Here is a 10602-nt window from a genome sequence, read left to right on the forward strand (position 1 = left end):
GCAGGCTCATTGCAAAGGAAGCAAGTAGGTTCTGTGGACGGCTGGGGGCAGATCTCGTGTGTACAGTCGAGGTATTTTGTTGTTGTGCTGTAGTTACTTTCCCCCGACTTAGCTCATCAAATGCTTTTTTGTTGAGTTTTAGCTGACATCTTTTGTGCCACTTAGCCTTGTGTCTCTTTGTGTCTATACACACGCGAAAACGTTGCCTGGTGTCCCTTTAACTAGGCTACTCTGTTAACATTACCTATTTCAGCCATAACAAATTTCACATTACCAAGCTGACATATCTACAATATACTCTGTTCAATCATTAAACTAGCTTCAGCTCACATAAATATTCCAGACTATCTTCTAGTTTAGCTAGGATAATTATTTTGATCAATGTCCATGATTTTTAACTCAAAAGCTAACTACCAAGGAAAACGCCTTCCTGGCTATGGTTAAATTAATTTGCAACATGAATAATATTATGTAATAATATTGTTTGTTCATAGTCAATCTGTTTACCTGTTAGAATATGTCGGTTGAAGTGCTCTCTACATTGTGCGTACTGTGGCCTGTAGCAAGAACTCTCTAAAGCTGGGTTTTTTTAACCAGCGGTGGTATGGCAGGTGGTCTGTGAAAATGGTCTAGGGGGGTCACCTGTGGATAATTCTGTGCTGTGAAGAAATTAAATTAGCCACACATCTCATGAAATAACAACTAATAACTGAACTAGATGTACCGCAGAGTGGTACAAAATATGACCGCCGCCCAGTCCAGCACATGTTTTCCACAAAAATAAGTCACGCTGAAAGGCATATATGATTCTAACTGTCTCACTGAATTGCATTATGCACACTCAATTCTCACTGGTATCTGCTAGACAACAAGTACCAAAACATGATTAGTTCATAGATTTCACATGTAATATACATTTTATACAACCCCACCCCCATCTTGCCTGTTCATAATTCTGAGAAATTCTTGAATTGTGTGCATGTGTGCGTGTACATGTTTATGTTTATGTGTGAGTGGGTGTGTGTGCGTGCATGTGTGTGTTTGCCTGTTTATGTGCCTGTGTGTGTGTGTGCATGTGCATGCATGCGTATATATGTCTACTGTGTGAGTATGTGTCATACGTACTGTAGGATTACTGTGAATATATGTTTGTGCGTGTGTATCTGTTTATGCACATGTGTGCATATGGAATGGGTTTACATGACCCCTGGAGGCAAACATACGCAAAAAATTGGTCATCCTAGGCCCTACGGTTCTTAAGATATTCACAGAAAACTGTGTCTGCCCTACCCTCCTTTTGGGGGGTCCAGTCCAGCGGGGGGGCTACAGATCAAAACGAAAAGCGATGGTTCCATGCTATCCATGTGGGGTTACATGCCCACCAAGTTTCGTGTACCCCGGTCTTTCAGTGTCCCGGGAATCCTTGTTGGTGTACGGTCACTAAATGTACACATAAATTAATTTATTGTGTGGCCCCCCATGAACGGAATTCCACGAAACTTGGCGTGCATTCAGAGGGTGTCATAATGATCCTACACTTCCAATTTCGTGCAGTTTTGACTATGTTAGGTCACAGATACCTGCGATTACAACACCTCATTTTTACTTTTTTGTGTTTAACTAGGTGGCGCTATACATGAAATGAGTGGTTATGGAATGGGTTGACATGGCCCTTTGAGATCAACATACAAAAAAAAAATGGTCCTCCTAAACCCTACGGTTCTCGAGATATTCACAGAAAACTGTGTCTGCCCTACCCTCCTTTCGGGGGGTCCAGTCCAGCGGGGGGGCTACAGATCAAAACGAAAACAGGAGGTTCCATGCTATCCATGTGGGGTTACATGCCCACCAAGTTTCGTGTACCCCGGTCTTACAGTGTCCCGGGAATCCTTGACGGAAATTTGGACATGCGGGGGGAAAAAAAAAAAAAAATCTGACTAAACCTATATGACCGCCGCTTCGCTGCGCGGCGGTCATAATAATACAGCGACAACAAAGAAATGAATTGGGATACATAAAAAATGAATATTTTGATGTTTTGTTTACCTTGACCTTTACATAAATGCATTTTCTTGAACTCTGGTGGTTTCAAAGTTATCAGATACAGAATGGGCACCCAAAAGTTAGTGGGAAATGACACCTTAAGTGTTTTTCTACTGTGTTTGGTTCCAATGTGAGGCACTTTTGAATATTATTGGCGGCCATCTTGAATTTGACCTTTCCCGGGCCTCAGAGGTCAAATTTGACTTCCCTCCCAATCTGAAAATAAACCTTATGGTATAACCTAACTATGGTAGAAGTTTCATGTTTCTTTCAAAAAGTGCACAATTTTCATGGTTACCCGCTGTACTAGTAAGAGAAATACCCAACATACACCGCTCACACCGGAAAAATAGCACACCGAGAGATTCATTGACATGAAGTGTTGGCATTAATAAGGATTATAAAATTAAAATGGTAATTGTTTTATGTTGCATTCAATCTTGTGACCATATATTGAAGGTCCTGTTCTTCACGAGGAAGTTTTCAAAAAATCGCTGTTTTGTGAATGTTAACAGCACATCATTATTTGCGCGAATGTATCGCATTTTACATATTTCCATGTCTACCCCGCGAATTGGCAGCATGTCAGAAATGTAAGTCCAACAGCAGCTAAATTTTCTGAACTTTTTTACCGCTCGTCTGATATGAATGCATAGGCCTGCTGCCGACTCCTCGCATAGGCAGGTAGCGATTGCTTCTGATGTCAAGTAACGACCATTTGGATATTATTGTAAAATATCAAAGGAGTTGTGGGATGTTTACATAGCAAACTGCATGTTTATTTTGTCCCCCATCCCTGTTTCATTCACCCGGACCAAGGTAGGCTGCGAACGAACATAGGCACGTTCAGCTGTTGTTGAAATAATTCCTGAACGGTTTTATTCCGAGCTGAAAATGCAATTATAGCCTATTTGACAGACGACAGGTTGCTAGTGACAAAATATTAGCTTTCAGTGTGGTACGATCTCTGTAAATTACGTTAATTCAAGTGTTTCAATCATCCAGCTCTCCCTTATGGTTGGCTAGTGGTAGGCCTATCTCATTTCCAAGGGGAATATTCTTCACCCCTATGTCTTGCCACTCGGTTTCGAGGGACAAGGGCTAGGGTAAGATGAAGGGATAGGGGAAGGGGAAGGGGTAAAACAGAGAATTGAGATTGGCCCTAATGTGGGGCAGAGCGCAAGTTGAGCTCAGCCCAGCCCAAAATCAGCTCGTCATCCAAAAAAGAACCAAAGCTGCCATCTTTGCCCATATAAGGAGATTCGGGACTGAGGCGATCAGTTTGATATTTGATATTCGGATATTCAACAGATATTAAAAATTTTTTTTAATGCGACCGGTTTCACCCCGTGTTTGCAGACAGGCCTACAAACAGATGACCTGTGTAGGGGAGAGCTGGGACAGTTGAAACACTTTTTAATTAAACGTAATTTACAAAGCGATCGTACCACACTGAAAGGTAATATTTGGTCACTAATAACCTAGGCTACATCTGTCCTCTGTCAAATACAAATGCATTTTCAGCTTTGAACAAAACCGTTCAGGAATTATTACAGCAAAAGTGGGACGTGCGTAATGTTTCATTCGTTCCTCCTGGTCGGGACAGTTGAAACAACATAAGGGGACGAATGAAACATACAGTTTAAGCCATATAAACGTTCTACAACTTCAAAATTTTACTACATATCATGAATGGTACTCTCAATAGGTGTTATTTTAGACAGATTGTTGCAGGGCTATACGTCTTCGTGCATGTCCATGTCTGTTAACAACTCATTTCCATCATCGTGAAGCGATGGAACGGTCTCCTTTTTTTCAATACCTCACATATGTGACCTAATGTGAATAATGTATTTTCTTTAAAATATTCATATAAAATACAGTGTGCATACAGTGGCTATGAGAAGAGGTGTGTCTGATTAGTCCCATATAGGATAACTATTCTGCATTGGTTTAGAGTTACTAGGTCACATGGCTTGGGAGGTATTGAAAAAAAGAAGACCATTCATATATGAAATAATGTATTTTCTTTAAAATATTCATATAAAATACAGTGTGCATACAGTGGCTATAAGAAAAGGTGTGTCTGATTAGTCCCATATAGGATAACTATTCTGCATTGGTTTGAAGTCACTAGGTCACATGATGTCAAAGCTATTGACAAAAAAAGACTATGATGGTAATTCAGAAGGTACTTTATAGACGGTCCCTAAGTAGGTCGGCTGGGAGCAAGTAGACGGCCCATCTGTTTGTACACTGTCTGCAAACCAAGGGGGCAGGCGAATTCCCGGAAGTAGAAGCATCGATGTAGCGGTGGTTATCAACTCTCTGCTAACCCCATAGAACTCCCATTCATTTCGGATTTTTTTGAACTCCCATAACTTCATATAACATATATCATGTGCCGATATTTTAGCTTCTGTGTTATCTACATAAACAATAAAAGGCAAAACAAGACTCGACTACCTCGTACGTAATGTTAGGTTCCCGTAAGAAGAATATTTAGCATGTCCGGTTGAAGGGAAGCTAACGCACTGAAGGGAGATAACCGTATTGTTTGGATAAGAAGCGTAGTCCAGCCAGCACGGAAACTCGTGAACAAAGCTATGTAGCCTACAATAGCATTGTATGTTAAGGTAAAGCATAGAGGCAAGTAAACCTAATGAAAAACAGTAGTTTTACCGTTAGGTAGTCTAACGATAATCATTTCAGAGGTTTTCGATGGATTGACCGTAGGTCAGAAAAGTGGAAAGAAGATTAGCTTCAAGGCTATAACTTTTTTGTTTTGTTTTACCATGACTGTTTTTGAAGATGTGTGGTAGTTTCAACATTAACACGACTTGATATCACGTGTGAGGATGATATTAATAATAATACATAAATACATGTTTAACTTTGATGACTTTGAAGGCGAAGGAAGTGTGAGAAGGATTTCTGTGTATCTATCATATGAGTTACAAGATTCAGTTCGATGGCTAACGTCACGAAGTTAAGTGCGAGTCTGCGCAGTACTGGGGGGACCAACTGAAAAATGACTCCGTGCCCTCCCATTGAGAATGACGGAGTCTGTTCGTCCATTTCTTTTACTGTCTATGCTGCAAACACTGGGTGAAACCGGCCGCATTAAAAAAAAATTGAATATCTGTCGAATATCGAATATAAAACTAACTTCACCTCGGTGGATCCGGGTGTTAATTGAACCTAACTACTTGCAAGTTAACTCTGGGGTAGCAAAAATCTAAGTTTTCTGTCGTAACATAGATCACAGGAGCCACTCGAAGGCAGAGGACAAAAGTGTGTTGAGCAAAACGTCTGCATTTCAGACTTCTTTGTGTTTAACAGGTGATAGGCTAATTCAAAACTCCTATGTTCCTATAGGAAAAATCGCAAGATACCGGAACAGATGGTAACTTTTTTGTAGGCTAACTTCAGAGGTCTATTGGGGCGTGATTAGCAACGACTGTGAGCTGTAGGAAGACCACCCAAACCATCCTTCTTCTTCACAAATGCCTTTACATTGTTTTCTGGTAGTTTATTAAAGTTATTGGGCTGTCAATATCTTGTACAACACCCGGTAGTGAAATCTAAGACAACGAAATATGTAGCAGGGTAGACCATTTCCCCTCTTTCATTTTTAAAAATAATTCTGTTCACACCGATGCTAAAAACAGCTGGGGAAGGGTGTCGCAAATGCAAACCCCTCGAGCAAACAGGTGGAAAATCAGAGATTTCAAACAAACCAGGGAACATCATGTGACAATGCAAAAACACTGTTTTCCCTTAAAACCGGAGTTTTCCCACATATTCACTTTGGCTGGAATTTTCAGAAATAATGTTTTTTTAGTGATAAAACCTCCATTTTCATGTAAATTAAAGGCCAAACCGCATGCACATAATATGCATTTTCCCTGTGTTAACAGGGTCTTGGAAACCATCTGTCTTGCTTCTAGCCACAGAGTTTTTGTTGCAAACAAGGTCAACATATGACGTGAAAGACGAGGCACTGTTGCTCATCTGTCCACCGTACAAAGCCCAATTTGATTGGTCCAAACAGTTCTGGTTCGGGCATAGTTGCTCCACAACAGAATAAGTCCAGACCAAACTTTCCGACCTCAAATGTTGTGGGCGGGGCTAAGTTCGGCTGCATGGCATCCAGTCTACTGAATTGCAACTGTCTGCATTCATCCTTCCCACAACCAGTAGGTTAGCTGAGAGATAGATGTAGGCTAACCTATTTAACTTTGAAAATTGAAGTGCATCATGCAAATGCCAGTGAAAAACATCTGGGTAAAAATGGATGATTTGATTTGATTTGATTTAACCAAAGATTTAAACATGATGAAACATGTTTCATCCTTATAATTCTTTCACAACACAAATTACCATTTATTTAAGGAAAGTGGCTTTAAGAGTGGTAGGGGGGAAATATTAAAAAGAAATCGAGGTGATAAAAAATAATGTACATGCATCTAAATGCTCTCTGTATTCTATCTTTAATGGAGTGGAATGGACATTTTTAAGTGTCTCCAAACTTTTGACTGGTAGTGTATTTTAACCAAGGACCAAACAAAACACACCAGAGAGGTAGCTCACCCCTCCCTCCCGTATTTCCAGAGAAATTCCACACAGGGTTTTGTTTTTGTGTGGGGGACAGGCTGCCCCCACTTTATGTTGATTTCCTTTTCCAGCGGGACCTGGCACCTGCCCACAGTGCCAAAACTACTAGTAACTAGCTTGCTGATATGGTTTGTGCTTGATTGGCAAGCCAACTCGCCTGAGGAAAATAAGAAACGGAAGACCCAACAATATGGACTAGTTGAAGGCCGCTATTGAGAATGTGGAGTAAAGTCATGATTTTTTCGATTGCGTTGCATTTAAGGAACGATATACCATATTGTGTGGTAACGCTGATCGGTTGCCATGATTATTTCCGATGGAGATACAGAGAGAGGAGTTGATATGGGTTTGGCATATTTGTCTTATTTACAATCCAACACAGAAGTTGGGATGTTGTGTAAAATGCAAATAAAAAGGCATAATGAGCTAAATAATGCTTGGTAAACAAAGTTTTCATTACCATAATTGTTGTATTTGTATATGTAGATCACTTGAACTGATTGTTGTTACTCATTTTCATGCAAAAATATATAGGCCAGCCACACTATTATCTCTAGTCAGAGTTTCTTGTTCTACCAGCTGCGCAGTGGCACATTTCAGCCGTTTTCCACCACTGGAAGGTTTGTCCGCATTCCATTCTGTCTGTGACACGTCGATCGAGTTGAGCCACCACTCTGCTTCCATTCCACCATCTGTGCAGCAGCACGTTTCAGAAGCATCCCAGAAGTACACTGTGCTTCACTTCAAATGCACATAACGTCTATTTTTTACCGATGTCGCTTGACTCTTCTGAAAACAGTTCAATGGCCAATCAGGTAGCCCTTTACTCATTGTAGCTTCTCATAGAAACGAGAAGTTAACCCCATTTGCCCCCCGCAGGCCTATCACATCAGTATATCAATATTATAACTACTGGCACCAGGCCAGCAGTTATCACCTTCTCAAGGATCAAAGATCGAGGACATAATCATTGTCTTTGAGGGGCAATTTGTTTTTCAGATAGCAGTCTGTCGGTCTGTCAGTAGTCTAAAATTTTGCTGCACACCATCACTATGCTCTGTTACCTATTCTTGTTTTATGAGGTTGAAAGACATGTATCAGATGACAAAGGAGAATGTGACAAAAGACAGAAATAAAATTCACATAAAAGTGCTATCAACATTACAACTGCAGTTTACGATAAATGAACATACACTGGTGGGCTTTGCTGCACACAGCATCTGTCTGAAGTTCAAACGTAAGCTTGTGGTCAATACTGGTGCCGAGGTAGTACTGCACATGCTCAACAGCCTGATTGTTTACTACTACAGGATTGGGGATGGTGGATTTTCTTCTCAAATCTATGAACATTTCGGTAACACTTTACATGACGGGTGAGTTCATAGCAGCTGTCATAAACTGCACATAAAGCATTCATGACTGTTTCATGAGACATGACTCAACATTCATACCAAACCTTTCATGAATGTGGAAGACAGAACAACGACAACTTGTCAAAATAACAATCGCAACGCAGCATTGCCGTTTTTGTTCCAAACCTCTTACCTGATCACGTCACATCTGAGTCAATGGGCTACTCCAGTGCCAAAAAGACAGAACATGGTCAAGCAAATAATTTTTGTTTGATAAAAATGTATTTGTTTTATGATGTAACCTTTGCAGATGATTTCTCATATTTTACTACTGGGAATGTCCAACCATTCCAGGTTACACAAATACGGGTCAGCTGAATGTACAGTAGGCTAGTTTACCTCCCAGTGTTAAACTCAGTGATTACGAATACTTCACAACTTGTATAGTAAAGTGACATTCGGTGTAGACTTCTTAAGATATTCATGAAATATTTACAAAGGCTGAAGAGGTTAAATGAATGGTATCCAGGTTACACAAATACGGGTCTGCTGAATGTAGGCTAGTTTACAAAAACGGCAATGCTGCTTTGCGATTGTTGGACTTTTATTTTGACAAGTTGTTTCATTCTGTCATTCTGTCTTCCACATTCATGAAAGGTTTGGTATGAATGTTGAGTCATGTCTCATAAAACAGTCATGAATGCTTTATGTGTAGTTTATGACAGCTGCTATGAATGTGTTATGAACTCACCTGTCAAGTAAAGTGTTACCAACATTTCTTTTGCAACATTAAAGGAAAATTCCGGTTTTTAGCACTTTGAGTCCCTTTTCTGGTTTGTTTTGGATGAACTAGAGTGGTGGACACCGAAATTTTGATGATTGGTCCTGTCTCGACTTTCCTGACTCGTTTTTGAATCGCCTGGCTTTGACTGCTCAGAGTGGCTGCCAACAGGCATACTGTAGGCTACTCAAACATGTCCTAGATTCACTGAACAAAAATGCTGATGTGGTACATGAAAATTTAGCTACAAATGTGGAGAATGCAATGCAATAAAGCATTTTGGACGATATATTTGCACAAGCTGGCAGAATAGGCAACATGCCGAACATGCGTTTTATTTGGAGACTGTGTGTTTTGCGAGACAGAGACTGAGTTTGCTGCTGATATTCTGGGGATGACTACAACATAGCCAATGTAGGACTTTAGCCTTTTAATATATTTGCTGCATTGGATCAGTCTTTCTGGAACAGGCAAGAGCTTTCTAGCCTCACGTCAGCAGCGGTGCATCACCCACATTAAAACAACCAGCGGATGGTGGGCGGGTGCGGTTTTGAAAATTGGTCAAAAAACTTTGGTGCTGATGGATGGCGAATGGATGATAAGTTTTGCTATGCAGTTATGGTTGAAATAATAGCCCATCAGCGCATCTTTAGTGTGTGTGTGCCTCTCTCTCGCTCAGAGGGGAGGGGGAGGTCGATCAAGCATGGATTCTAAACTCTGTGGTGGATAAGATCTACAATTAGGTGTTAATTAATATTACTACGCTAGGTCGAAGTACTCCCAAGTGCTATTGCGCCACACATTGTAGTTCTCCTGTTTATTTGCTTGGAAAATTGCCACGTTTCATGTTGTTTGACCGTAGACATTTTAATCAACTACTCGTGTAACTGTATTTAAGTCGGGAAAACGTGGATGTTTTTGATTACTTCTACGTCTGGCTACGTCTGAGCCCGCTAGCATAGCAACATGCTAACACATTCGCGCCGCGCACCAGAGCGTTTGATTTAGTGTTAATTTCGTCAGACTAGACAAGAGGAAATATGTTCGTCAACAACCTTTTTTTTTCATGACTAAGACGAGACGATGACGAGACGGCAGTAATGTCCTGAAACACTGACTAAGACTATCTTAAGATGCATTATTGTTGACGAAAAAAGACGAGACTAAAATGTTTTGCATGAAATAAAAACTAAGATAAAATCTCCCTTCATGTTCGTCTACAAAATGAGAAGACAGAATATCTAGCTGTTACGTTTTCAAAATATTCCGAATGAGTTCATGCAACAGCTTTCCTGTAGGCTAGTCTACGTGCTGTTGCTGCAACCCTGTGGCTGCAACACGAAACTACATGGAACAAGAACACTGGAGATTTATGCCAGAGTTAAGCAAACTAACTACCTAAGCTTTATGCCACAATGCTACATACCCAGAAGTTGAAGCTTCTCTCATACAAATTAACATCCCCCAGAATGTCCATACGAAAATGTTCATCATGTACTGTCAACTATTTAACTAGTTAGACTGATGATGCAAAGTTTGCTAGCAAGTAAGCTAATATGGAAAGTTCGCTAGCAAGTTAGCTATGGCCAAGATGGAGAGTATGTTTGGGGAATGTGTTGTGTTAGGTGCATATCGCCATCTAGCGAGGCGGAGTAAAACATTAATACTTTGGCCTATGACAGTGTTTCTCAAACTTTTTCAGTTTCATGACCACTTAACTAACCCTAGCTAAAAAAAAAAAAAAGATTAGACCTACTTCAACAGTAGCCTATAATTAGTCTACACAATAGGCCTACTCACTGAACCACC

Source organism: Alosa sapidissima, chromosome 1 (genome assembly GCF_018492685.1).
Source record: "Alosa sapidissima isolate fAloSap1 chromosome 1, fAloSap1.pri, whole genome shotgun sequence".
Classification (NCBI taxonomy): domain Eukaryota; kingdom Metazoa; phylum Chordata; class Actinopteri; order Clupeiformes; family Clupeidae; genus Alosa; species Alosa sapidissima.